Raw genomic sequence first — 24807 nt, forward strand, 5'->3', positions numbered from 1 at the left:
AATTGTATCTGCCCACAATGGAACATGGACATAGACACAACGCCAGGAGTGGCAGGAAGGAGGGGAAAAGAATCTCTTTTCCCACATCAGCTATTTCCGACCACGGATCGAACCCCAGGCAAGGACTGGCAAGCGACAATCGCCATTCTCCTAGACAAGAATAAACATTAGATTTGACGACTCCATCGCCGGAGTTATCTGAGGAGTCACCGGATTCGTCTCCAGAGCGGTCGAGGTCGCCCAGAAAATCCCGCAAACGTAACAAAAAGAGGAGGATGGCACATCACGCTGCATAAATCTTGGCTCCAGCCGTCAGGGAGAAGCTAAGGAATATGCAAGAAGAGGCGAAGGTGGAAGAACAAGAAGTGATGGAACGAACGGGTTGATGGAAAATTGCATATGAGTGTCCCCAAGTCTACTGGTGACGATACGAGGAGTAAAGGACAGGCAGACCTTGATGCCACGGACAGGAAAGAAGAACATGAATCTCAAAGCCGACACACTGCTCAAGACAGAGGTTTTGATTGGATAGACGACGAAGATACCGACAATCTCCCAATGAAAGAGACACATGACACGGAAATTGACATGTACAAAGGTGACGGTCAACGACAGGACTTCGAAACGGCAAGATTAAACGGTCTTGCATTCTCCCTTGACGTTCTTCTCATTACTGGAATAGACCCAAAGTGCACCAAACATACTAAGTCACTATCCTCAATATCAATAAGACACAGAGCGAGACAAAAACTGCCGCTCTTAAAGACTTCCTTTATCTGTCTGAGACGGATATTGCGTTATTGCAAGAGGTCCGCTTTCAGAGCCTACATATTGCGTGATACAAAGATATTTTAAATGTGGCCCCAGAACGAGCTCGTGGCACTGCGATCCTCGTCAAAGATGGCATAGAGATCACAGATGTGAGTTTTTTAGAGTCCGGAAGGGGCATCAGGTACAAACTTCTAAATGTTACTGTTGTGAACGTTTACATCCCTTCTGGCAACAATGCTCGCCAGGATAGGGTCAACTTTTTCCAAAATGACATAGTGTTTTTACTCAAAGACAACCCTGCGGAAGTTATCATTTGCGGAGACTGGAACTGCGTCATACACAGGAAAGACCAACACCCAAATTTTAATCGCTCCATAGAACTAGAGAAGTTAGTGGACAATATGCAATGGAGAGACGTATGGGAAATCAAATATCCCGTGTCTATTAAATATATGCATTTCAGCACTACAGCGCATATCAGGATAGACCGAGTAAATGTAACTTCACACCTAGCACATAATATCAATGGCGTTGAACTCGTACCCACCATTTTCTCTGACCATCTTGCAATGCGGTGCAGTATGGGCTTTCCGAAGCAGAAGACGTATTGGGGCCGCCCTTCCTGGAAATTAAATATTGATATGCTCCGTGACGATACTCTAATTTGCACACGTAGAAGCATCTTGGCAGGCTTCCTTACGACATCACCACAAATACCGAGCCACAATAGATTGGTGAACTCACTGTGCCAAGAAGAAATTACGCTCAAGTCTCATTGCTTGTGGAAGGGAAAGAGCAAGTCGGTTAAGGCGTACCGTGGAATTTCACTACACTTGTCTAAGGGAATTGTATGATCAGCCCATGTCGGAGAACGTTAGGATAGAAATTAACAAAATTAAGGCTCAATTGATTAGCCTTAAAAGGCGACAGCTGGAAGGTTTGAAAATAAAATCATGTGTTGCGACAACAACAGAAGAAGAAAACACGTCACTATACCATTTAATTCAACATTAAAAAAACAGAAGGAGAAGTTTCATAGAAAAACTGCGTGCTGAAGACCACAGTTTTCTGACACAACAAAAAGACATTTTGCAGGAAGCATGTAGCTGTTATGAAATTTTATACAGTGCTCCACAATATACACCTTTCTCTGTTCAGGAAATGCTGCGAACCATCGGTGTAGACAACACTGTCACCGAACAACAAAATAGGGATCTCCATAGTGAAATACCGTCCGCTGACGTTTCAGATATACTGAAATGCGTGGCGCTTAAAAAGTAACCAGGTCCCGATGGTTTACCCTTAGAATTTTATCTAAAGTTTTGGACCATAATAGGTAATCAGTTTACAGAGGTCATTAACGAATCTTTGAATAGAGTGCACATCCCTGAAGCACTAAAGGAGTATGTTACTGTGTGAATTCCTAAAGGAAGACATCAGCAATTAAAGCAAATAACTAAAATGAGGCCTATAACATTAATGAACTGTGATTATAAAATAATAGCCAGAGTAGTAAAGGACCTACTCAGACCAGTACTGGGTACAATAATAGGGTCTCATCAAACGTGTCTCCCCGGACGTAATCTCTTTACAACCATAACCGAAGACAGAGATATTATTGGAATATTCTCGTCTACGTCAGCAAAAGCCGACCTAGTTTTTATTAATTTTTCACAAGCATTTGATAGATTCATTTCAAACAATGGCGTACATGGGTTTTACTGGACGTTTCCTTGTTGTTCTAAAACATCTCCTGCAGGGCATCAAAACAAAAATTTTAATTAACGGCCACTGCATAAGACCTACAGAGATGAGAAATGGTATCCCGCAAGGAAGCCCACTCTCGATGCTTTTCTACACTGTGGCCTTAGAACCATGACTGCGCCGACTGAACACTGAGCTGGAGGGTGGAATGGTATATGGCGTAAGGCGTGCTACTAACGCTTATGCCGACGACGTCGGAGTGCTTGTTAGAAGTCATGAGGACATAGGACGGCTGACTGCACTCGTCCGGCTCTACTGCACTGCTGCAGGAGCTCAAATAAATGGTGCTAAAAGCTCCTTCTTAAATCTCAAGTGCTTTCGAAACGTCGACTTGGACTGGGCGAAATCTGTGTCGCAACACACTGCACTGGGCGTGACCTTTTTTAGAGATCCACTCAAAACAACCACCTTCACTTGGCGAAAAGTTTTCGCGAACATTCGAGGGACTTTAATTCTCAATCGGTTTCGGGATTTAAATCTGTTACAAAAAGTTAGAATAATTAATGTGCCGTGCTCTCCAAAGCTGTATACGTGGGGCAAATATTGCCCATACCGAAAGGAATGGCGAAAACGATCATTAGGACGATCCGTAAGTACCTCTGGCAGGGCGGGATTTTCCGAGCGGCGGCGAGTACGCTCACGCTACGACCAGAACAGGGAGGCCGACATACGTACCAAAGCTACGGTACTTTTCGTCAAACGAACACTTCACATTATTGAGGACTATCCAACGAGTATAACATCCAATTTATTCAAATCACTCAAACCTGAAAGTTTAAAGCCGCCTATCAATATCAGTAGGATGAATTATGTTAAAGCATATTCGACAGTTCTATTTAGAACTAAATTATTTGGATGACATAATAGTGGACAATCATAAAAGAACTTGCCGATATATTACGGATTGTCTTTCTATTACAGCAAAGCACAATAAAATAATCGTATCCAAACCAAAACTGAAAACGAATTTGGAAAAACATCCATATCGAAGTGTTGTCTACAGACGTGAAAAGTGCGTGGTATAAGGTGATAAACAATCTTGTATCTACCAAAGACAGACTCTGTTCAGTAGGCTTAACTAGCACCAACATGCGGTTGACACTATCCGTCATCGTTTTGTCTGCAACGGCTACCAGCATATCTGGGATACTGTAAGGCAACAAATGGTTCAAATGGCTCTGAACACTATGGGACTTAACATCTGAGGTCATCAGTCCCCCAGAACTTAAAACTACTTAAACCTAACTAACCTAAGGACATCACACACATCCATGCCCGAGGCACCAATCGAACCTGCGGCCGTAGTAGCAGCGCGGTTCCGGACTGAAGCTCCTAGAAGCGCTCGGCCACAGCGGCCGGCTGTAAGGCAACAGGCCTTTATAAAAAGAACTGATGGCGGAGAAATTACGATACTTACTACACTGTTACCACAAAACGTCTCATCGCCTGCACAAAAGAATAATGCAATAGTATGGATACTTGGCAATTATGTCAATCACAACAAGGGTGCCGGCAGTCTATTGGAATGCGATCAGTATTTATGGCTACAGTACTACCATGTGCGTAGCAAAAAGAATTATCATAAATGTTTTGGGAACCTACTACAACCGCTATTCGAAAAACAGGGGATCGGCTAACGTGATCTAGGTTACAACTGGTTCAAATGGCTCTGAGCACTATGGGACTTAACTTCTGAGATCATCAGTCCCCTGGACTTAGAACTACTTAAACCTAACTAACCTAAGGACATCACGCACATCAATGCCTGAGGCAGGATTCGAACCTGCGACCGCAGCGATCGCGCGGTTCCAGACTGTAGCGCCTAGAACCGCTCGGCCACTCCGGCCGGCTTAGGTTACAACTGCGGGCATGCTGAAGTAGGGGATTGCTGCTGGGGGTGACGTACGGTGGGGACTTCGTGTGCCCCGGGGCTGCAACGGTAGCCGTGAGGGCCCCAACAGAACCCTGAACAAGTAATGCTTGCTTACGTCACGAAGACTGTTTCACTTTCTGTGAGGTACCAGGACCTACGTGTTGTGTACCATTTATATCTTTATAATTTCAATTACAGATACCTCTTTCAAGATCCATATCAGTTTTTATTCGATTAATCCTTAATGAACTACTTTTTATATATTCCTTATTTCAGATTATACATTAATTTAATTACTGTGACCGACTATCACGCATAGTCCTACTGATGCAAAAACACTTCTCTCTGTTTCAATTTCGCAACTCAGGAAACGAGGATGTATTATTTAAAAAAAAGTGCCGGTGTGGTCGGGTGGCTGGAGTTCCTGGCTCTCACCCAGGGGCCCCCCGTTCGATTCCCGGTACCGGTATCCGGCATTTTTGTTGCACCTCTTACGCGACTTTGCTCGGCTGAGGCTCCGCTGACGCCTTCAGAAAACTACGTTAAGTACCATTCCCGGCTGCATCTGACGGCGAGAGTGATGCGACGTCTGTCCACTTCTTATCGAGGCACATACGAGTACCTGTAGTCAACAGGCTTGGACGACTGCAAGACATTACCAAGGAGGTGAATGCAGCTAACGACTGTGGTCGGTGTTTTTAACAGCGCATGCACGTTCATTTGGCCGTACACAGATGATGGAGACCGCGTGTGACACAGCTGTGGCGAGACACAGTGGGCTGAGCTATGCTGCTGACAGGTGAGTTCGTCGGTGCCTCGGTAGCCGTAATCGTCTAATGGTTAGGACATTGCGTTGTGGCCGCAATAATCAAGGTTCGAATCCTGGTCGCGGCAATTTTCAAAAATTGATGTCATGCAGTCGCTGCAATGATGATAATACAGAAGTGTTGGAAATCACAATGCCTTCTTGATTTTTCACTCATGTTCCATTGGCCGCAGTTTGCACTACAATTCCGTTATCAAAAGGTAATGCCGCCGCCCCAGAGCGCGGGAAGCTGCCTGAGAGGTTATTCTGTAGTCGAAAAGGGCAGTTGTTTGAGATGCAGCGGATGAGTTGCTAGTCGCAGCAGAACAGGAAGCTGTGTCGTGCACTGTTTTTCGAGAAGCTAGGAAAACAGGCACTGGTTTTAAGCAATAGTCTCTTCGGAGCCGTGGGTCCGAACACATTGCGCGCTCGCTGCGGCGTGTCGGGGGGTGTTTACGTGCCGATCGCGGTCGGCTGCGTGTGCTTCGCGGCGCTATTTCTTCTTTGATTTCTTCATTCAGTGTGTACAATGAGTCTGGATTGTTCTGAAAATCGTCAGAACAATATTCAGTGCGCATTTGATAGATCCGTGCTTAGGCTGACTGCTTCCGAAATTCACGAATGGGTTACAAATGACTTTGAATTGCCGAAAAGTGTTTTTCTTGGTGTCAAACTTGACGCGTTCCTTAATTTGTTATTTCTGAAACTGTCTTCTTCCGATAAGTGTGAAACTTTAGTTAATGTGAATGGTGGTGTACGTAAAATTAAGCACCTTGACGGTACTATTAGTGATGTTGTGTTGTCTAATGCGGGTTATGATATACGTACTGTTCGCGTATTTAACCTGCCATTTGAAGTGCGAAATGAAACTATTTCTCGTAGTTTACTTCCGTACTGGACAGGGCTTTCGGTCATTAAAGAATAATTGTCGTCTGCATACTATTATGATGTTGAAAATGGTGTTCGATGTGTCCGCATGATTGTCCGACAGCATATACCGTCCTTTGTTTTTGTTGCTGGCCATCGGGCCTTTATCACTTATAGCGGCCAGCCGGCGACCTGTTTCTTTTTGTAATGGTACCGGACATTTTCGACAGGACTGTCCGAAACGTAGTCGCCCTGTGCAATTACCAAGGACAGACGGTCAGGATGAGGTGACGTGGGCGTCGGTCGCGCTTGGCGCCTCCCCCGCACGTGCGAGTCGTGTGTCTGCACCTGCGATTGCGACCGACGTTGTGGCAATGGACGTTACACCTTCCGTTCCTGTTGCTGATAGCTCCCCGGCGTTGCCTGTCGATGTAGCGGCCCCCGTGCCTGATACGCAGACTGTTGATAGAAATGCGCTACCGATTGTGTCTGACTCTGTACCGCCAGCTGTAACGATATCCGTATCGGAACCCTTTTCTGAGGCTGCTCCCGCTGTTGTGAGTGGGAATTTGTCCGCTGCTGCTACCGTTGTTGTCGACCGTGAGGAGCGTCTTGACGCCCCCGCGGAACCCAAACCGCGTCGCGAAAGGCCTACTGAGAGGGCTGAAAACGTTACCCGCTTTCGCAGCGCGAGTATTTCAGGTGTTTCCTCTCGTAAGGCGCGGACGCCGTCCCCGGTGGTGACTTGTGTTCCACCGTACAAGTTCACCTCCAAACAAAAGAAATTGCAACGGGCCTCGCAGCGCGCGGTTGTTGACTCGCGGCAGGCGTCGGCTTCCGATCGCCGTCGGCAGCGGCCTGCTGCTTGCAGTCAGCCCGAGGCGTCCGTGAGTTCCGCGGAATCCAAGCGGGACGAGAAAGTTCGACAGCTAAAGGTTCTCCTTACTAAAACGGAGCCTGTGGTGGCAAGCGGTATGGCGATGGACGTTGTTCAGGGCGTGTCGCCTGCACACTTGGCAGCCAAACGTAAATCGGACGACTCACATTGCCCTCGCATCCGGCCGCACTCGCAGGATTCTGGATCTGTTTCTGCCGTCGGCGCTGGACCTGCCACGGCGGCTCCTTCCGGTGCCGCTGTTAGTATGGACACGGAGGTGGTTCAGCCCCCCGTGTTTTCCGGTGATAAGTGCGACTGGGCGGCGGACGTGGAGGTGGACGACGGCACTGGAGCCGGTACGTAGCGTGACTTTGCTCTTTGCTTGGCAGCGTGATTGCATCGGCCGTTGCCTAAGTTTAACGTTGTTTTTTGTGGCGTATCATTGTCTATCTTGTGTGACACCGGTCTGTTGCGCGTTTTAACCTTTCTTTTCGCACGCGAGTGTAATTTCGGCAGCGCCACTGCACCCATCGTTGTGTACTTTTATTTGTTGTGTATTTTTAAATGTGTCTGGTATTTTTAAATGTGTTGGGTGCCCGCCACGCGTCGGAGGCACATTTTAGTCGTTCTTGCCGCTCATTTGGATCATTACGGATGCGCGGTTGCTTTTCCAGATGTGCGCATTTATTTTTCACAAAGTTGTGTAGTTTTGTTGTGTATGGGGTCTGACACGCGTTTTTTGTGTGTTTACCCCGTTACTCTCAATACTATGTGCTGTCTTACCGGTGCATGTGCCGCTTTTGTAGTGTGTATACATTTTTTTCGCGCGTCTGATGTTTGACATCCGTTGCAGACATATTTCACTGTGCTTGCCACTTCCTTGCGACGTTTTAGCGGCACATGTGCATGCAATTTTTCTGCGGCCTTATGTATTAGCCTTTGAAAGTGTCTGGTGTTTATTGTACGTTGGCGAAAGTTTTAGTCGTTTGTGTTGAAACAGTGTGTGCTCCTTGTGACGCCAATGCTTCCACCGTTGTGCACGCTTCTTTGATTTTTATTTTTCTTGTTATTTATTGTCTTTCCTGTGTCTGGTGTGTCCCCCGACGAGCTGCATGGTATAGTATTGGCGGCGCACATGTCCTTTTACTCTGTCCGTATCTTTTTGATATTTTACCTATGTCTACTGTCTCCACCTGCTGGGGATGACTTTTACCGTTGTTGTCGATTGCATGCGTCGTTTGGTAGAGCACACAACCTTTCGTTGTGCCACTATATGCTATATGCCTTTGATTTACTTTTGTGCGCGGCGTCGGCGTTTTTTTTTTTTTTTTTCCCGGTTCTGTCGCTCGACTGCGTCGTCCTCGCTGTGCCGGGGCACCGGGGCACATCTTATTGTATGTGTATATTGTATCTTCTTATCTGTTGGTGTTTTAGCTGTGCTTGGCGTTCGGTAGCCTGCGGTAGATCGTTTTTGCCGTTCATGTTCACGTGTTGCTTTGTTTTGGGGGCGCCCTTGTGACTGTTATTGTAGACCCTTCTTTCGTGGGTAATTTGTGTATGATACCTGCCACCTGTCGGTATGCCATTTTTGCCGATCTTGTCTACATTCCGCGTTATCTTCGCAGCGATACTGCCTCGCTTCTTGTGCACACTGTATTTGTTGCTCCTTGCGTTGTGTATGGTTCCTGACACGCGTCGGTGGCGTATACTTACTGTTAATGTTAACAAAATGCGTAGTCCTCATAAGGTCTTTGCCTTAAAAACTCTTTTATGTGAAACCCGTTGCCATGTCGCCTTTTTGCAAGAAGTGACACGTGAGGCTCTCCTGCTTTTAACCGATCTGAGTGACTACGTTATTGTGGATAATGTGGTGTCAGACAATGTCACCGGTACAGCTATTTTAGTCTGCCCCGGGCTCACTGTCACTAATATCGAGTGTCTCCCTACTGGCCGCGCTATTGCGTGCACTATTGAAGGCGTCGCGTTTGTTAATGTTTATGCTCCTTCCGGTAGCGACTACGCGGCGCGGCGGCTCTTTTATAGTCAGGAGCTGTGTGAGATTTTGCACCGGAATTCCGCTCATTTAATTCTAGGCGGCGATTTTAATGCTGTCACCGATGATCGCGATCAGGAGCCGCGCCCCAACAAGTGTCAGGAACTCCACACGCTTCTCACAAGTTTTAATCTGAAGGACACGTGGCGAATGCTCCACCCGGTTGAAACCCAATATACATATTTTTATCCAACGGGACACAGCCGACTTGATCGTATCTATGTGTCATCGTCACTAGCGGGCCCGGTGGTTCGATCTTAGGTCAGGCCAGTTATTTTTTCAGATCACTGCAGTTATTTTTGTGAACTTTCGCTTCCATTTTATAGGCCTTCCTATCGCAGAAATCTATGGAAGTTGAACTGCAGCCTGCTGGCCGACTCTCATTTTCAGCAGTCCTTCACTGATATGTGGCACAAACTTTTGCAGACTAAACCCGGTGACAGCAGCTATCTCGGGTGGTGGGTTGGCACTGCCAAACCTGCAGTCCGGAACTTTTTATTTAATTTTAGCCGAGACGCAGCGTACTGGCGTCGCTCGACGTCACAGTTTTATCAGAGCTGCTTGAAGGACCTCGCCCGCCAAGTTACGGCCCAGCCGCATCTTCTTCCCATTTTCAAACAATTTCAGGCCGAACTTTTGTCCGATCTGCGGCGAAAGGGTAGAGGGCCAGTTACTCGGAGCCAGCCTGTGGGTGCCGTGGACGGGGAGTCGCTCTCTATATATCATCTCAACAGAGAGCGTAAGATGTGCGAACGATTGGCACGATAGTGCACGAGTACCCGAAATCACAGTGCTTCCTTGGTTTTTCACTCGTGTTCCGCAGGCCGCAGTCCGTACTACCACTTCATCACAAGTGCAACCTTCTTGAGCTCACATATGTCTGTTACATGGAACATTCTAGCTCCGCCCGACAGGTACAGCTATGATACTTTAGTGGTTACGGAAAGCCCAGGTTTCGAAACATGGTCACGGCACGAAAACGTCTCTTGATGCTGTCTCCTTAACTGCGACAGCTACAGACAAGTGGCGTCGCTACCATACGGCGGGCACGGCACTTTCTTGTTGTGGATGGCCTAAAGAGATGCTTCCAGTGGACATGGCACGGCGATTGCCAAGATACTTCCATTTCGAAGTGACCTTTGTAGTACAAATGAAACGTTTTGCCGCTGCTGCTCCAACGGTAACGTGGCCGAGCGGTCTAAGGCGCTGGTTTTAGGCACCAGTCTCTTCGGAGGCGTGGGTTCGAATCCCACCGTTGCCAATTTTGACGTCTCATTTTTGTGCCGATGCGGTGTGTTCTCGTGGGGTAGGACGCAGCTCTTGTGACGCGCGTGTTGTGTAGGTAGCGTGGCCGAGCGGTCTAAGGCGCTGGTATCAGGCACCAGTCTCTTTGGAGGCGTGGGTTCCAAACCCACAGGTGCCAAACGTGTAATGTTGCCTGTGTCGTAGACAGCTGCACTCATTGCCCGCAAAGAAAACGGCACAACAAGGCGTGAGCGTCTGTTTCGTGAATTGTCGTAGAACAGTGCGTGGTGCAACGACAGGATTTGTAGGCGCCTTTTGCTCTCATCATTGCTGGCGTTCGTCTCCACGAAATGCGTCCGGAGCACGCCGCTCTATAACGCGAGAGAGTGGATTTTTTTACACTTGTCGTCGATTAACCGTGGGTTGCTGCTGCGTTCGCTGGAGGAGCGCTGCCGTCGTTATCCGGTGTGGTCTAGTGGCTAGGATACCTGGCTCTCACCCAGGAGGCCCGGGTTCGATTCCCGGTACCGGAAGTGCGCGTTTTTGTTGCTCCTCTTATGCGACTTGTCTCGACTTTGCTCGACTGACGCTACGCTGACGCGTGCACAAAGCCACGTTAAGTATGATTCGTTGCAACACCTGACGGCGAGAGAGATGGGCGTCTATCCACTTGTTATCCAGCCACATACCGGTACCTGTTGTCAAGAGGCTTGGAGGTCTGCAACACATTGCCACGGAGGTGGATGCAGCTAACCACTGTAGTTAGTGTACTGACAGCGCAGGCACGTTCATTAGCTCGCATGCATGTGATGGAGACCGTGTCTGCCACTGCTGTGGCGTACACCTTGGCCTAGGCTTAGGCTTTGCTGTGTATCGACACTTGCATTCCAGCCAGCTGCTTCCGTGGGCGCCTCCGTGGCCATGGCCGTGATCGTCTAGTGGTTAGGACATTGCGTTGTGGCCGCAATAACCCAGGTTCGAATCCTGGTCACGGCAATTTTTGAAAGTTTCTCCTTGCTGCCGTTGCATTGACGATAGTGCACGAGTACCCGAAATCACAGTGCTTCCTTGGTTTTTCACTCGTGTTCCGCAGGCCGCAGTCCGTACTACCACTTCATCACAAGTGCAACCTTCTTGAGCTCACATATGTCTGTTACATGGAACATTCTAGCTCCGCCCGACAGGTACAGCTATGATACTTTAGTGGTTACGGAAAGCCCAGGTTTCGAAACATGGTCACGGCACGAAAACGTCTCTTGATGCTGTCTCCTTAACTGCGACAGCTACAGACAAGTGGCGTCGCTACCATACGGCGGGCACGGCACTTTCTTGTTGTGGATGGCCTAAAGAGATGCTTCCAGTGGACATGGCACGGCGATTGCCAAGATACTTCCATTTCGAAGTGACCTTTGTAGTACAAATGAAACGTTTTGCCGCTGCTGCTCCAACGGTAACGTGGCCGAGCGGTCTAAGGCGCTGGTTTTAGGCACCAGTCTCTTCGGAGGCGTGGGTTCGAATCCCACCGTTGCCAATTTTGACGTCTCATTTTTGTGCCGATGCGGTGTGTTCTCGTGGGGTAGGACGCAGCTCTTGTGACGCGCGTGTTGTGTAGGTAGCGTGGCCGAGCGGTCTAAGGCGCTGGTATCAGGCACCAGTCTCTTTGGAGGCGTGGGTTCCAAACCCACAGGTGCCAAACGTGTAATGTTGCCTGTGTCGTAGACAGCTGCACTCATTGCCCGCAAAGAAAACGGCACAACAAGGCGTGAGCGTCTGTTTCGTGAATTGTCGTAGAACAGTGCGTGGTGCAACGACAGGATTTGTAGGCGCCTTTTGCTCTCATCATTGCTGGCGTTCGTCTCCACGAAATGCGTCCGGAGCACGCCGCTCTATAACGCGAGAGAGTGGATTTTTTTACACTTGTCGTCGATTAACCGTGGGTTGCTGCTGCGTTCGCTGGAGGAGCGCTGCCGTCGTTATCCGGTGTGGTCTAGTGGCTAGGATACCTGGCTCTCACCCAGGAGGCCCGGGTTCGATTCCCGGTACCGGAAGTGCGCGTTTTTGTTGCTCCTCTTATGCGACTTGTCTCGACTTTGCTCGACTGACGCTACGCTGACGCGTGCACAAAGCCACGTTAAGTATGATTCGTTGCAACACCTGACGGCGAGAGAGATGGGCGTCTATCCACTTGTTATCCAGCCACATACCGGTACCTGTTGTCAAGAGGCTTGGAGGTCTGCAACACATTGCCACGGAGGTGGATGCAGCTAACCACTGTAGTTAGTGTACTGACAGCGCAGGCACGTTCATTAGCTCGCATGCATGTGATGGAGACCGTGTCTGCCACTGCTGTGGCGTACACCTTGGCCTAGGCTTAGGCTTTGCTGTGTATCGACACTTGCATTCCAGCCAGCTGCTTCCGTGGGCGCCTCCGTGGCCATGGCCGTGATCGTCTAGTGGTTAGGACATTGCGTTGTGGCCGCAATAACCCAGGTTCGAATCCTGGTCACGGCAATTTTTGAAAGTTTCTCCTTGCTGCCGTTGCATTGACGATAGTGCACGAGTACCCGAAATCACAGTGCTTCCTTGGTTTTTCACTCGTGTTCCGCAGGCCGCAGTCCGTACTACCACTTCATCACAAGTGCAACCTTCTTGAGCTCACATATGTCTGTTACATGGAACATTCTAGCTCCGCCCGACAGGTACAGCTATGATACTTTAGTGGTTACGGAAAGCCCAGGTTTCGAAACATGGTCACGGCACGAAAACGTCTCTTGATGCTGTCTCCTTAACTGCGACAGCTACAGACAAGTGGCGTCGCTACCATACGGCGGGCACGGCACTTTCTTGTTGTGGATGGCCTAAAGAGATGCTTCCAGTGGACATGGCACGGCGATTGCCAAGATACTTCCATTTCGAAGTGACCTTTGTAGTACAAATGAAACGTTTTGCCGCTGCTGCTCCAACGGTAACGTGGCCGAGCGGTCTAAGGCGCTGGTTTTAGGCACCAGTCTCTTCGGAGGCGTGGGTTCGAATCCCACCGTTGCCAATTTTGACGTCTCATTTTTGTGCCGATGCGGTGTGTTCTCGTGGGGTAGGACGCAGCTCTTGTGACGCGCGTGTTGTGTAGGTAGCGTGGCCGAGCGGTCTAAGGCGCTGGTATCAGGCACCAGTCTCTTTGGAGGCGTGGGTTCCAAACCCACAGGTGCCAAACGTGTAATGTTGCCTGTGTCGTAGACAGCTGCACTCATTGCCCGCAAAGAAAACGGCACAACAAGGCGTGAGCGTCTGTTTCGTGAATTGTCGTAGAACAGTGCGTGGTGCAACGACAGGATTTGTAGGCGCCTTTTGCTCTCATCATTGCTGGCGTTCGTCTCCACGAAATGCGTCCGGAGCACGCCGCTCTATAACGCGAGAGAGTGGATTTTTTTACACTTGTCGTCGATTAACCGTGGGTTGCTGCTGCGTTCGCTGGAGGAGCGCTGCCGTCGTTATCCGGTGTGGTCTAGTGGCTAGGATACCTGGCTCTCACCCAGGAGGCCCGGGTTCGATTCCCGGTACCGGAAGTGCGCGTTTTTGTTGCTCCTCTTATGCGACTTGTCTCGACTTTGCTCGACTGACGCTACGCTGACGCGTGCACAAAGCCACGTTAAGTATGATTCGTTGCAACACCTGACGGCGAGAGAGATGGGCGTCTATCCACTTGTTATCCAGCCACATACCGGTACCTGTTGTCAAGAGGCTTGGAGGTCTGCAACACATTGCCACGGAGGTGGATGCAGCTAACCACTGTAGTTAGTGTACTGACAGCGCAGGCACGTTCATTAGCTCGCATGCATGTGATGGAGACCGTGTCTGCCACTGCTGTGGCGTACACCTTGGCCTAGGCTTAGGCTTTGCTGTGTATCGACACTTGCATTCCAGCCAGCTGCTTCCGTGGGCGCCTCCGTGGCCATGGCCGTGATCGTCTAGTGGTTAGGACATTGCGTTGTGGCCGCAATAACCCAGGTTCGAATCCTGGTCACGGCAATTTTTGAAAGTTTCTCCTTGCTGCCGTTGCATTGACGATAGTGCACGAGTACCCGAAATCACAGTGCTTCCTTGGTTTTTCACTCGTGTTCCGCAGGCCGCAGTCCGTACTACCACTTCATCACAAGTGCAACCTTCTTGAGCTCACATATGTCTGTTACATGGAACATTCTAGCTCCGCCCGACAGGTACAGCTATGATACTTTAGTGGTTACGGAAAGCCCAGGTTTCGAAACATGGTCACGGCACGAAAACGTCTCTTGATGCTGTCTCCTTAACTGCGACAGCTACAGACAAGTGGCGTCGCTACCATACGGCGGGCACGGCACTTTCTTGTTGTGGATGGCCTAAAGAGATGCTTCCAGTGGACATGGCACGGCGATTGCCAAGATACTTCCATTTCGAAGTGACCTTTGTAGTACAAATGAAACGTTTTGCCGCTGCTGCTCCAACGGTAACGTGGCCGAGCGGTCTAAGGCGCTGGTTTTAGGCACCAGTCTCTTCGGAGGCGTGGGTTCGAATCCCACCGTTGCCAATTTTGACGTCTCATTTTTGTGCCGATGCGGTGTGTTCTCGTGGGGTAGGACGCAGCTCTTGTGACGCGCGTGTTGTGTAGGTAGCGTGGCCGAGCGGTCTAAGGCGCTGGTATCAGGCACCAGTCTCTTTGGAGGCGTGGGTTCCAAACCCACAGGTGCCAAACGTGTAATGTTGCCTGTGTCGTAGACAGCTGCACTCATTGCCCGCAAAGAAAACGGCACAACAAGGCGTGAGCGTCTGTTTCGTGAATTGTCGTAGAACAGTGCGTGGTGCAACGACAGGATTTGTAGGCGCCTTTTGCTCTCATCATTGCTGGCGTTCGTCTCCACGAAATGCGTCCGGAGCACGCCGCTCTATAACGCGAGAGAGTGGATTTTTTTACACTTGTCGTCGATTAACCGTGGGTTGCTGCTGCGTTCGCTGGAGGAGCGCTGCCGTCGTTATCCGGTGTGGTCTAGTGGCTAGGATACCTGGCTCTCACCCAGGAGGCCCGGGTTCGATTCCCGGTACCGGAAGTGCGCGTTTTTGTTGCTCCTCTTATGCGACTTGTCTCGACTTTGCTCGACTGACGCTACGCTGACGCGTGCACAAAGCCACGTTAAGTATGATTCGTTGCAACACCTGACGGCGAGAGAGATGGGCGTCTATCCACTTGTTATCCAGCCACATACCGGTACCTGTTGTCAAGAGGCTTGGAGGTCTGCAACACATTGCCACGGAGGTGGATGCAGCTAACCACTGTAGTTAGTGTACTGACAGCGCAGGCACGTTCATTAGCTCGCATGCATGTGATGGAGACCGTGTCTGCCACTGCTGTGGCGTACACCTTGGCCTAGGCTTAGGCTTTGCTGTGTATCGACACTTGCATTCCAGCCAGCTGCTTCCGTGGGCGCCTCCGTGGCCATGGCCGTGATCGTCTAGTGGTTAGGACATTGCGTTGTGGCCGCAATAACCCAGGTTCGAATCCTGGTCACGGCAATTTTTGAAAGTTTCTCCTTGCTGCCGTTGCATTGACGATAGTGCACGAGTACCCGAAATCACAGTGCTTCCTTGGTTTTTCACTCGTGTTCCGCAGGCCGCAGTCCGTACTACCACTTCATCACAAGTGCAACCTTCTTGAGCTCACATATGTCTGTTACATGGAACATTCTAGCTCCGCCCGACAGGTACAGCTATGATACTTTAGTGGTTACGGAAAGCCCAGGTTTCGAAACATGGTCACGGCACGAAAACGTCTCTTGATGCTGTCTCCTTAACTGCGACAGCTACAGACAAGTGGCGTCGCTACCATACGGCGGGCACGGCACTTTCTTGTTGTGGATGGCCTAAAGAGATGCTTCCAGTGGACATGGCACGGCGATTGCCAAGATACTTCCATTTCGAAGTGACCTTTGTAGTACAAATGAAACGTTTTGCCGCTGCTGCTCCAACGGTAACGTGGCCGAGCGGTCTAAGGCGCTGGTTTTAGGCACCAGTCTCTTCGGAGGCGTGGGTTCGAATCCCACCGTTGCCAATTTTGACGTCTCATTTTTGTGCCGATGCGGTGTGTTCTCGTGGGGTAGGACGCAGCTCTTGTGACGCGCGTGTTGTGTAGGTAGCGTGGCCGAGCGGTCTAAGGCGCTGGTATCAGGCACCAGTCTCTTTGGAGGCGTGGGTTCCAAACCCACAGGTGCCAAACGTGTAATGTTGCCTGTGTCGTAGACAGCTGCACTCATTGCCCGCAAAGAAAACGGCACAACAAGGCGTGAGCGTCTGTTTCGTGAATTGTCGTAGAACAGTGCGTGGTGCAACGACAGGATTTGTAGGCGCCTTTTGCTCTCATCATTGCTGGCGTTCGTCTCCACGAAATGCGTCCGGAGCACGCCGCTCTATAACGCGAGAGAGTGGATTTTTTTACACTTGTCGTCGATTAACCGTGGGTTGCTGCTGCGTTCGCTGGAGGAGCGCTGCCGTCGTTATCCGGTGTGGTCTAGTGGCTAGGATACCTGGCTCTCACCCAGGAGGCCCGGGTTCGATTCCCGGTACCGGAAGTGCGCGTTTTTGTTGCTCCTCTTATGCGACTTGTCTCGACTTTGCTCGACTGACGCTACGCTGACGCGTGCACAAAGCCACGTTAAGTATGATTCGTTGCAACACCTGACGGCGAGAGAGATGGGCGTCTATCCACTTGTTATCCAGCCACATACCGGTACCTGTTGTCAAGAGGCTTGGAGGTCTGCAACACATTGCCACGGAGGTGGATGCAGCTAACCACTGTAGTTAGTGTACTGACAGCGCAGGCACGTTCATTAGCTCGCATGCATGTGATGGAGACCGTGTCTGCCACTGCTGTGGCGTACACCTTGGCCTAGGCTTAGGCTTTGCTGTGTATCGACACTTGCATTCCAGCCAGCTGCTTCCGTGGGCGCCTCCGTGGCCATGGCCGTGATCGTCTAGTGGTTAGGACATTGCGTTGTGGCCGCAATAACCCAGGTTCGAATCCTGGTCACGGCAATTTTTGAAAGTTTCTCCTTGCTGCCGTTGCATTGACGATAGTGCACGAGTACCCGAAATCACAGTGCTTCCTTGGTTTTTCACTCGTGTTCCGCAGGCCGCAGTCCGTACTACCACTTCATCACAAGTGCAACCTTCTTGAGCTCACATATGTCTGTTACATGGAACATTCTAGCTCCGCCCGACAGGTACAGCTATGATACTTTAGTGGTTACGGAAAGCCCAGGTTTCGAAACATGGTCACGGCACGAAAACGTCTCTTGATGCTGTCTCCTTAACTGCGACAGCTACAGACAAGTGGCGTCGCTACCATACGGCGGGCACGGCACTTTCTTGTTGTGGATGGCCTAAAGAGATGCTTCCAGTGGACATGGCACGGCGATTGCCAAGATACTTCCATTTCGAAGTGACCTTTGTAGTACAAATGAAACGTTTTGCCGCTGCTGCTCCAACGGTAACGTGGCCGAGCGGTCTAAGGCGCTGGTTTTAGGCACCAGTCTCTTCGGAGGCGTGGGTTCGAATCCCACCGTTGCCAATTTTGACGTCTCATTTTTGTGCCGATGCGGTGTGTTCTCGTGGGGTAGGACGCAGCTCTTGTGACGCGCGTGTTGTGTAGGTAGCGTGGCCGAGCGGTCTAAGGCGCTGGTATCAGGCACCAGTCTCTTTGGAGGCGTGGGTTCCAAACCCACAGGTGCCAAACGTGTAATGTTGCCTGTGTCGTAGACAGCTGCACTCATTGCCCGCAAAGAAAACGGCACAACAAGGCGTGAGCGTCTGTTTCGTGAATTGTCGTAGAACAGTGCGTGGTGCAACGACAGGATTTGTAGGCGCCTTTTGCTCTCATCATTGCTGGCGTTCGTCTCCACGAAATGCGTCCGGAGCACGCCGCTCTATAACGCGAGAGAGTGGATTTTTTTACACTTGTCGTCGATTAACCGTGGGTTGCTGCTGCGTTCGCTGGAGGAGCGCTGCCGTCGTTATCCGGTGTGGTCTAGTGGCTAGGATACCTGGCTCTCACCCAGGAGGCCCGGGTTCGATTCCCGGTACCGGAAGTGCGCGTTTTTGTTGCTCCTCTTATGCGACTTGTCTCGACTTTGCTCGACTGACGCTACGCTGACGCGTGCACAAAGCCACGTTAAGTATGATTCGTTGCAACACCTGACGGCGAGAGAGATGGGCGTCTATCCACTTGTTATCCAGCCACATACCGGTACCTGTTGTCAAGAGGCTTGGAGGTCTGCAACACATTGCCACGGAGGTGGATGCAGCTAACCACTGTAGTTAGTGTACTGACAGCGCAGGCACGTTCATTAGCTCGCATGCATGTGATGGAGACCGTGTCTGCCACTGCTGTGGCGTACACCTTGGCCTAGGCTTAGGCTTTGCTGTGTATCGACACTTGCATTCCAGCCAGCTGCTTCCGTGGGCGCCTCCGTGGCCATGGCCGTGATCGTCTAGTGGTTAGGACATTGCGTTGTGGCCGCAATAACCCAGGTTCGAATCCTGGTCACGGCAATTTTTGAAAGTTTCTCCTTGCTGCCGTTGCATTGACGATAGTGCACGAGTACCCGAAATCACAGTGCTTCCTTGGTTTTTCACTCGTGTTCCGCAGGCCGCAGTCCGTACTACCACTTCATCACAAGTGCAACCTTCTTGAGCTCACATATGTCTGTTACATGGAACATTCTAGCTCCGCCCGACAGGTACAGCTATGATACTTTAGTGGTTACGGAAAGCCCAGGTTTCGAAACATGGTCACGGCACGAAAACGTCTCTTGATGCTGTCTCCTTAACTGCGACAGCTACAGACAAGTGGCGTCGCTACCATACGGCGGGCACGGCACTTTCTTGTTGTGGATGGCCTAAAGAGATGCTTCCAGTGGACATGGCACGGCGATTGCCAAGATACTTCCATTTCGAAGTGACCTTTGTAGTACAAATGAAACGTTTTGCCGCTGCTGCTCCAACGGTAACGTGGCCGAGCGGTCTAAGGCGCTGGTTTTAGGCACCAGTCTCTTCGGAGGCGTGGGTTCGAATCCCACCGTTGCCAATTTTGACGTCTCATTTTTGTGCCGATGCGGTGTGTTCTCGTGGGGTAGGACGCAGCTCTTGTGACGCGCGTGTTGTGTAGGTAGCGTGGCCGAGCGGTCTAAGGCGCTGGTATCAGGCACCAGTCTCTTTGGAGGCGTGGGTTCCAAACCCACAGGTGCCAAACGTGTAATGTTGCCTGTGTCGTAGACAGCTGCACTCATTGCCCGCAAAGAAAACGGCACAACAAGGCGTGAGCGTCTGTTTCGTGAATTGTCGTAGAACAGTGCGTGGTGCAACGACAGGATTTGTAGGCGCCTTTTGCTCTCATCATTGCTGGCGTTCGTCTCCACGAAATGCGTCCGGAGCACGCCGCTCTATAACGCGAGAGAGTGGATTTTTTTACACTTGTCGTCGATTAACCGTGGGTTGCTGCTGCGTTCGCTGGAGGAGCGCTGCCGTCGTTATCCGGTGTGGTCTAGTGGCTAGGATACCTGGCTCTCACCCAGGAGGCCCGGGTTCGATTCCCGGTACCGGAAGTGCGCGTTTTTGTTGCTCCTCTTATGCGACTTGTCTCGACTTTGCTCGACTGACGCTACGCTGACGCGTGCACAAAGCCACGTTAAGTATGATTCGTTGCAACACCTGACGGCGAGAGAGATGGGCGTCTATCCACTTGTTATCCAGCCACATACCGGTACCTGTTGTCAAGAGGCTTGGAGGTCTGCAACACATTGCCACGGAGGTGGATGCAGCTAACCACTGTAGTTAGTGTACTGACAGCGCAGGCACGTTCATTAGCTCGCATGCATGTGATGGAGACCGTGTCTGCCACTGCTGTGGCGTACACCTTGGCCTAGGCTTAGGCTTTGCTGTGTATCGACACTTGCATTCCAGCCAGCTGCTTCCGTGGGCGCCTCCGTGGCCATGGCCGTGATCGTCTAGTGGTTAGGACATTGCGTTGTGGCCGCAATAACCCAGGTTCGAATCCTGGTCACGGCAATTTTTGAAAGTTTCTCCTTGCTGCCGTTGCATTGACGATAGTGCACGAGTACCCGAAATCACAGTGCTTCCTTGGTTTTTCACTCGTGTTCCGCAGGCCGCAGTCCGTACTACCACTTCATCACAAGTGCAACCTTCTTGAGCTCACATATGTCTGTTACATGGAACATTCTAGCTCCGCCCGACAGGTACAGCTATGATACTTTAGTGGTTACGGAAAGCCCAGGTTTCGAAACATGGTCACGGCACGAAAACGTCTCTTGATGCTGTCTCCTTAACTGCGACAGCTACAGACAAGTGGCGTCGCTACCATACGGCGGGCACGGCACTTTCTTGTTGTGGATGGCCTAAAGAGATGCTTCCAGTGGACATGGCACGGCGATTGCCAAGATACTTCCATTTCGAAGTGACCTTTGTAGTACAAATGAAACGTTTTGCCGCTGCTGCTCCAACGGTAACGTGGCCGAGCGGTCTAAGGCGCTGGTTTTAGGCACCAGTCTCTTCGGAGGCGTGGGTTCGAATCCCACCGTTGCCAATTTTGACGTCTCATTTTTGTGCCGATGCGGTGTGTTCTCGTGGGGTAGGACGCAGCTCTTGTGACGCGCGTGTTGTGTAGGTAGCGTGGCCGAGCGGTCTAAGGCGCTGGTATCAGGCACCAGTCTCTTTGGAGGCGTGGGTTCCAAACCCACAGGTGCCAAACGTGTAATGTTGCCTGTGTCGTAGACAGCTGCACTCATTGCCCGCAAAGAAAACGGCACAACAAGGCGTGAGCGTCTGTTTCGTGAATTGTCGTAGAACAGTGCGTGGTGCAACGACAGGATTTGTAGGCGCCTTTTGCTCTCATCATTGCTGGCGTTCGTCTCCACGAAATGCGTCCGGAGCACGCCGCTCTATAACGCGAGAGAGTGGATTTTTTTACACTTGTCGTCGATTAACCGTGGGTTGCTGCTGCGTTCGCTGGAGGAGCGCTGCCGTCGTTATCCGGTGTGGTCTAGTGGCTAGGATACCTGGCTCTCACCCAGGAGGCCCGGGTTCGATTCCCGGTACCGGAAGTGCGCGTTTTTGTTGCTCCTCTTATGCGACTTGTCTCGACTTTGCTCGACTGACGCTACGCTGACGCGTGCACAAAGCCACGTTAAGTATGATTCGTTGCAACACCTGACGGCGAGAGAGATGGGCGTCTATCCACTTGTTATCCAGCCACATACCGGTACCTGTTGTCAAGAGGCTTGGAGGTCTGCAACACATTGCCACGGAGGTGGATGCAGCTAACCACTGTAGTTAGTGTACTGACAGCGCAGGCACGTTCATTAGCTCGCATGCATGTGATGGAGACCGTGTCTGCCACTGCTGTGGCGTACACCTTGGCCTAGGCTTAGGCTTTGCTGTGTATCGACACTTGCATTCCAGCCAGCTGCTTCCGTGGGCGCCTCCGTGGCCATGGCCGTGATCGTCTAGTGGTTAGGACATTGCGTTGTGGCCGCAATAACCCAGGTTCGAATCCTGGTCACGGCAATTTTTGAAAGTTTCTCCTTGCTGCCGTTGCATTGACGATAGTGCACGAGTACCCGAAATCACAGTGCTTCCTTGGTTTTTCACTCGTGTTCCGCAGGCCGCAGTCCGTACTACCACTTCATCACAAGTGCAACCTTCTTGAGCTCACATATGTCTGTTACATGGAACATTCTAGCTCCGCCCGACAGGTACAGCTATGATACTTTAGTGGTTACGGAAAGCCCAGGTTTCGAAACATGGTCACGGCACGAAAACGTCTCTTGATGCTGTCTCCTTAACTGCGACAGCTACAGACAAGTGGCGTCGCTACCATACGGCGGGCACGGCACTTTCTTGTTGTGGATGGCCTAAAGAGATGCTTCCAGTGACATGGCACGGCGATTGCCAAGATACTTCCATTTCGAAGTGACCTTGTAGTACAAATGAAACGTTTTGCCGCTGCTGCTCCAACGGTAACGTGGCCGAGCGGTCTAAGGCGCTGGTTTTAGGCACCAGTCTCTTCGGAGGCGTGGGTTCGAATCCCACCGTTGCCAATTTTGACGTCTCATTTTTGTGCCGATGCGGTGTGTTCTCGTGGGGTAGGACGCAGCTCTTGTGACGCGCGTGTTGTGTAGGTAGCGTGGCCGAGCGGTCTAAGGCGCTGGTATCAGGCACCAGTCTCTTTGGAGGCGTGGGTTCCAAACCCACAGGTGCCAAACGTGTAATGTTGCCTGTGTCGTAGACAGCTGCACTCATTGCCCGCAAAGAAAACGGCACAACAAGGCGTGAGCGTCTGTTTCGTGAATTGTCGTAGAACAGTGCGTGGTGCAACGACAGGATTTGTAGGCGCCTTTTGCTCTCATCATTGCTGGCGTTCGTCTCCACGAAATGCGTCCGGAGCACGCCGCTCTATAACGCGAGAGAGTGGATTTTTTTACACTTGTCGTCGATTAACCGTGGGTTGCTGCTGCGTTCGCTGGAGGAGCGCTGCCGTCGTTATCCGGTGTGGTCTAGTGGCTAGGATACCTGGCTCTCACCCAGGAGGCCCGGGTTCGATTCCGGTACCGGAAGTGCGCGTTTTTGTTGCTCCTCTTATGCGACTTGTCTCGACTTTGCTCGACTGACGCTACGCTGACGCGTGCACAAAGCCACGTTAAGTATGATTCGTTGCAACACCTGACGGCGAGAGAGATGGGCGTCTATCCACTTGTTATCCAGCCACATACCGGTACCTGTTGTCAAGAGGCTTGGAGGTCTGCAACACATTGCCACGGAGGTGGATGCAGCTAACCACTGTAGTTAGTGTACTGACAGCGCAGGCACGTTCATTAGCTCGCATGCATGTGATGGAGACCGTGTCTGCCACTGCTGTGGCGTACACCTTGGCCTAGGCTTAGGCTTTGCTGTGTATCGACACTTGCATTCCAGCCAGCTGCTTCCGTGGGCGCCTCCGTGGCCATGGCCGTGATCGTCTAGTGGTTAGGACATTGCGTTGTGGCCGCAATAACCCAGGTTCGAATCCTGGTCACGGCAATTTTTGAAAGTTTCTCCTTGCTGCCGTTGCATTGACGATAGTGCACGAGTACCCGAAATCACAGTGCTTCCTTGGTTTTTCACTCGTGTTCCGCAGGCCGCAGTCCGTACTACCACTTCATCACAAGTGCAACCTTCTTGAGCTCACATATGTCTGTTACATGGAACATTCTAGCTCCGCCCGACAGGTACAGCTATGATACTTTAGTGGTTACGGAAAGCCCAGGTTTCGAAACATGGTCACGGCACGAAAACGTCTCTTGATGCTGTCTCCTTAACTGCGACAGCTACAGACAAGTGGCGTCGCTACCATACGGCGGGCACGGCACTTTCTTGTTGTGGATGGCCTAAAGAGATGCTTCCAGTGGACATGGCACCGGCGATTGCCAAGATACTTCCATTTCGAAGTGACCTTTGTAGTACAAATGAAACGTTTTGCCGCTGCTGCTCCAACGGTAACGTGGCCGAGCGGTCTAAGGCGCTGGTTTTAGGCACCAGTCTCTTCGGAGGCGTGGGTTCGAATCCCACCGTTGCCAATTTTGACGTCTCATTTTTGTGCCGATGCGGTGTGTTCTCGTGGGGTAGGACGCAGCTCTTGTGACGCGCGTGTTGTGTAGGTAGCGTGGCCGAGCGGTCTAAGGCGCTGGTATCAGGCACCAGTCTCTTTGGAGGCGTGGGTTCCAAACCCACAGGTGCCAAACGTGTAATGTTGCCTGTGTCGTAGACAGCTGCACTCATTGCCCGCAAAGAAAACGGCACAACAAGGCGTGAGCGTCTGTTTCGTGAATTGTCGTAGAACAGTGCGTGGTGCAACGACAGGATTTGTAGGCGCCTTTTGCTCTCATCATTGCTGGCGTTCGTCTCCACGAAATGCGTCCGGAGCACGCCGCTCTATAAACGCGAGAGAGTGGATTTTTTTACACTTGTCGTCGATTAACCGTGGGTTGCTGCTGCGTTCGCTGGAGGAGCGCTGCCGTCGTTATCCGGTGTGGTCTAGTGGCTAGGATACCTGGCTCTCACCCAGGAGGCCCGGGTTCGATTCCCGGTACCGGAAGTGCGCGTTTTTGTTGCTCCTCTTATGCGACTTGTCTCGACTTTGCTCGACTGACGCTACGCTGACGCGTGCACAAAGCCACGTTAAGTATGATTCGTTGCAACACCTGACGGCGAGAGAGATGGGCGTCTATCCACTTGTTATCCAGCCACATACCGGTACCTGTTGTCAAGAGGCTTGGAGGTCTGCAACACATTGCCACGGAGGTGGATGCAGCTAACCACTGTAGTTAGTGTACTGACAGCGCAGGCACGTTCATTAGCTCGCATGCATGTGATGGAGACCGTGTCTGCCACTGCTGTGGCGTACACCTTGGCCTAGGCTTAGGCTTTGCTGTGTATCGACACTTGCATTCCAGCCAGCTGCTTATCTGTCTCGCGTGTGT

The 24807-nt window shown here is 51.1% G+C and overlaps 29 non-coding genes across 29 annotated transcripts; all 29 read left to right on the forward strand.

Moving 5' to 3' along the window:
* The first annotated feature begins 10189 nt into the window (after positions 1-10189).
* Trnal-uag (transfer RNA leucine (anticodon UAG)) lies at positions 10190-10271 on the forward strand. Its single transcript has one exon. It is a non-coding gene; the product is annotated as a tRNA-Leu (tRNA).
* A 445-nt stretch (positions 10272-10716) lies between these two features.
* Trnae-cuc (transfer RNA glutamic acid (anticodon CUC)) lies at positions 10717-10788 on the forward strand. The gene has a single exon. It is a non-coding gene; the product is annotated as a tRNA-Glu (tRNA).
* A 391-nt stretch (positions 10789-11179) lies between these two features.
* Trnah-gug (transfer RNA histidin (anticodon GUG)) lies at positions 11180-11251 on the forward strand. Its single transcript has one exon. It is a non-coding gene; the product is annotated as a tRNA-His (tRNA).
* A 453-nt stretch (positions 11252-11704) lies between these two features.
* Positions 11705-11786, forward strand: Trnal-uag (transfer RNA leucine (anticodon UAG)). The gene has a single exon. It is a non-coding gene; the product is annotated as a tRNA-Leu (tRNA).
* A 445-nt stretch (positions 11787-12231) lies between these two features.
* Trnae-cuc (transfer RNA glutamic acid (anticodon CUC)) lies at positions 12232-12303 on the forward strand. The gene has a single exon. It is a non-coding gene; the product is annotated as a tRNA-Glu (tRNA).
* A 391-nt stretch (positions 12304-12694) lies between these two features.
* Positions 12695-12766, forward strand: Trnah-gug (transfer RNA histidin (anticodon GUG)). Its single transcript has one exon. It is a non-coding gene; the product is annotated as a tRNA-His (tRNA).
* Positions 12767-13219: 453 nt separating this feature from the next.
* Trnal-uag (transfer RNA leucine (anticodon UAG)) lies at positions 13220-13301 on the forward strand. The gene has a single exon. It is a non-coding gene; the product is annotated as a tRNA-Leu (tRNA).
* Positions 13302-13746: 445 nt separating this feature from the next.
* On the forward strand, positions 13747-13818 carry Trnae-cuc (transfer RNA glutamic acid (anticodon CUC)). Its single transcript has one exon. It is a non-coding gene; the product is annotated as a tRNA-Glu (tRNA).
* A 391-nt stretch (positions 13819-14209) lies between these two features.
* On the forward strand, positions 14210-14281 carry Trnah-gug (transfer RNA histidin (anticodon GUG)). The gene has a single exon. It is a non-coding gene; the product is annotated as a tRNA-His (tRNA).
* Positions 14282-14734: 453 nt separating this feature from the next.
* Trnal-uag (transfer RNA leucine (anticodon UAG)) lies at positions 14735-14816 on the forward strand. The gene has a single exon. It is a non-coding gene; the product is annotated as a tRNA-Leu (tRNA).
* A 445-nt stretch (positions 14817-15261) lies between these two features.
* Trnae-cuc (transfer RNA glutamic acid (anticodon CUC)) lies at positions 15262-15333 on the forward strand. Its single transcript has one exon. It is a non-coding gene; the product is annotated as a tRNA-Glu (tRNA).
* Positions 15334-15724: 391 nt separating this feature from the next.
* Trnah-gug (transfer RNA histidin (anticodon GUG)) lies at positions 15725-15796 on the forward strand. The gene has a single exon. It is a non-coding gene; the product is annotated as a tRNA-His (tRNA).
* Positions 15797-16249: 453 nt separating this feature from the next.
* On the forward strand, positions 16250-16331 carry Trnal-uag (transfer RNA leucine (anticodon UAG)). The gene has a single exon. It is a non-coding gene; the product is annotated as a tRNA-Leu (tRNA).
* A 445-nt stretch (positions 16332-16776) lies between these two features.
* Positions 16777-16848, forward strand: Trnae-cuc (transfer RNA glutamic acid (anticodon CUC)). Its single transcript has one exon. It is a non-coding gene; the product is annotated as a tRNA-Glu (tRNA).
* Positions 16849-17239: 391 nt separating this feature from the next.
* Positions 17240-17311, forward strand: Trnah-gug (transfer RNA histidin (anticodon GUG)). Its single transcript has one exon. It is a non-coding gene; the product is annotated as a tRNA-His (tRNA).
* Positions 17312-17764: 453 nt separating this feature from the next.
* Positions 17765-17846, forward strand: Trnal-uag (transfer RNA leucine (anticodon UAG)). The gene has a single exon. It is a non-coding gene; the product is annotated as a tRNA-Leu (tRNA).
* A 445-nt stretch (positions 17847-18291) lies between these two features.
* Trnae-cuc (transfer RNA glutamic acid (anticodon CUC)) lies at positions 18292-18363 on the forward strand. The gene has a single exon. It is a non-coding gene; the product is annotated as a tRNA-Glu (tRNA).
* A 391-nt stretch (positions 18364-18754) lies between these two features.
* Positions 18755-18826, forward strand: Trnah-gug (transfer RNA histidin (anticodon GUG)). Its single transcript has one exon. It is a non-coding gene; the product is annotated as a tRNA-His (tRNA).
* Positions 18827-19279: 453 nt separating this feature from the next.
* Trnal-uag (transfer RNA leucine (anticodon UAG)) lies at positions 19280-19361 on the forward strand. The gene has a single exon. It is a non-coding gene; the product is annotated as a tRNA-Leu (tRNA).
* A 445-nt stretch (positions 19362-19806) lies between these two features.
* Positions 19807-19878, forward strand: Trnae-cuc (transfer RNA glutamic acid (anticodon CUC)). The gene has a single exon. It is a non-coding gene; the product is annotated as a tRNA-Glu (tRNA).
* A 391-nt stretch (positions 19879-20269) lies between these two features.
* Trnah-gug (transfer RNA histidin (anticodon GUG)) lies at positions 20270-20341 on the forward strand. The gene has a single exon. It is a non-coding gene; the product is annotated as a tRNA-His (tRNA).
* A 453-nt stretch (positions 20342-20794) lies between these two features.
* On the forward strand, positions 20795-20876 carry Trnal-uag (transfer RNA leucine (anticodon UAG)). Its single transcript has one exon. It is a non-coding gene; the product is annotated as a tRNA-Leu (tRNA).
* A 445-nt stretch (positions 20877-21321) lies between these two features.
* Trnae-cuc (transfer RNA glutamic acid (anticodon CUC)) lies at positions 21322-21393 on the forward strand. The gene has a single exon. It is a non-coding gene; the product is annotated as a tRNA-Glu (tRNA).
* Positions 21394-21784: 391 nt separating this feature from the next.
* Positions 21785-21856, forward strand: Trnah-gug (transfer RNA histidin (anticodon GUG)). Its single transcript has one exon. It is a non-coding gene; the product is annotated as a tRNA-His (tRNA).
* Positions 21857-22307: 451 nt separating this feature from the next.
* On the forward strand, positions 22308-22389 carry Trnal-uag (transfer RNA leucine (anticodon UAG)). Its single transcript has one exon. It is a non-coding gene; the product is annotated as a tRNA-Leu (tRNA).
* Positions 22390-22834: 445 nt separating this feature from the next.
* Positions 22835-22905, forward strand: Trnae-cuc (transfer RNA glutamic acid (anticodon CUC)). Its single transcript has one exon. It is a non-coding gene; the product is annotated as a tRNA-Glu (tRNA).
* Positions 22906-23296: 391 nt separating this feature from the next.
* On the forward strand, positions 23297-23368 carry Trnah-gug (transfer RNA histidin (anticodon GUG)). The gene has a single exon. It is a non-coding gene; the product is annotated as a tRNA-His (tRNA).
* Positions 23369-23822: 454 nt separating this feature from the next.
* Trnal-uag (transfer RNA leucine (anticodon UAG)) lies at positions 23823-23904 on the forward strand. Its single transcript has one exon. It is a non-coding gene; the product is annotated as a tRNA-Leu (tRNA).
* Positions 23905-24350: 446 nt separating this feature from the next.
* Positions 24351-24422, forward strand: Trnae-cuc (transfer RNA glutamic acid (anticodon CUC)). The gene has a single exon. It is a non-coding gene; the product is annotated as a tRNA-Glu (tRNA).
* Positions 24423-24807: the final 385 nt, after the last annotated feature.

Source organism: Schistocerca gregaria, chromosome 1, assembly GCF_023897955.1.
Source record: "Schistocerca gregaria isolate iqSchGreg1 chromosome 1, iqSchGreg1.2, whole genome shotgun sequence".
Lineage (NCBI taxonomy): Eukaryota > Metazoa > Arthropoda > Insecta > Orthoptera > Acrididae > Schistocerca > Schistocerca gregaria.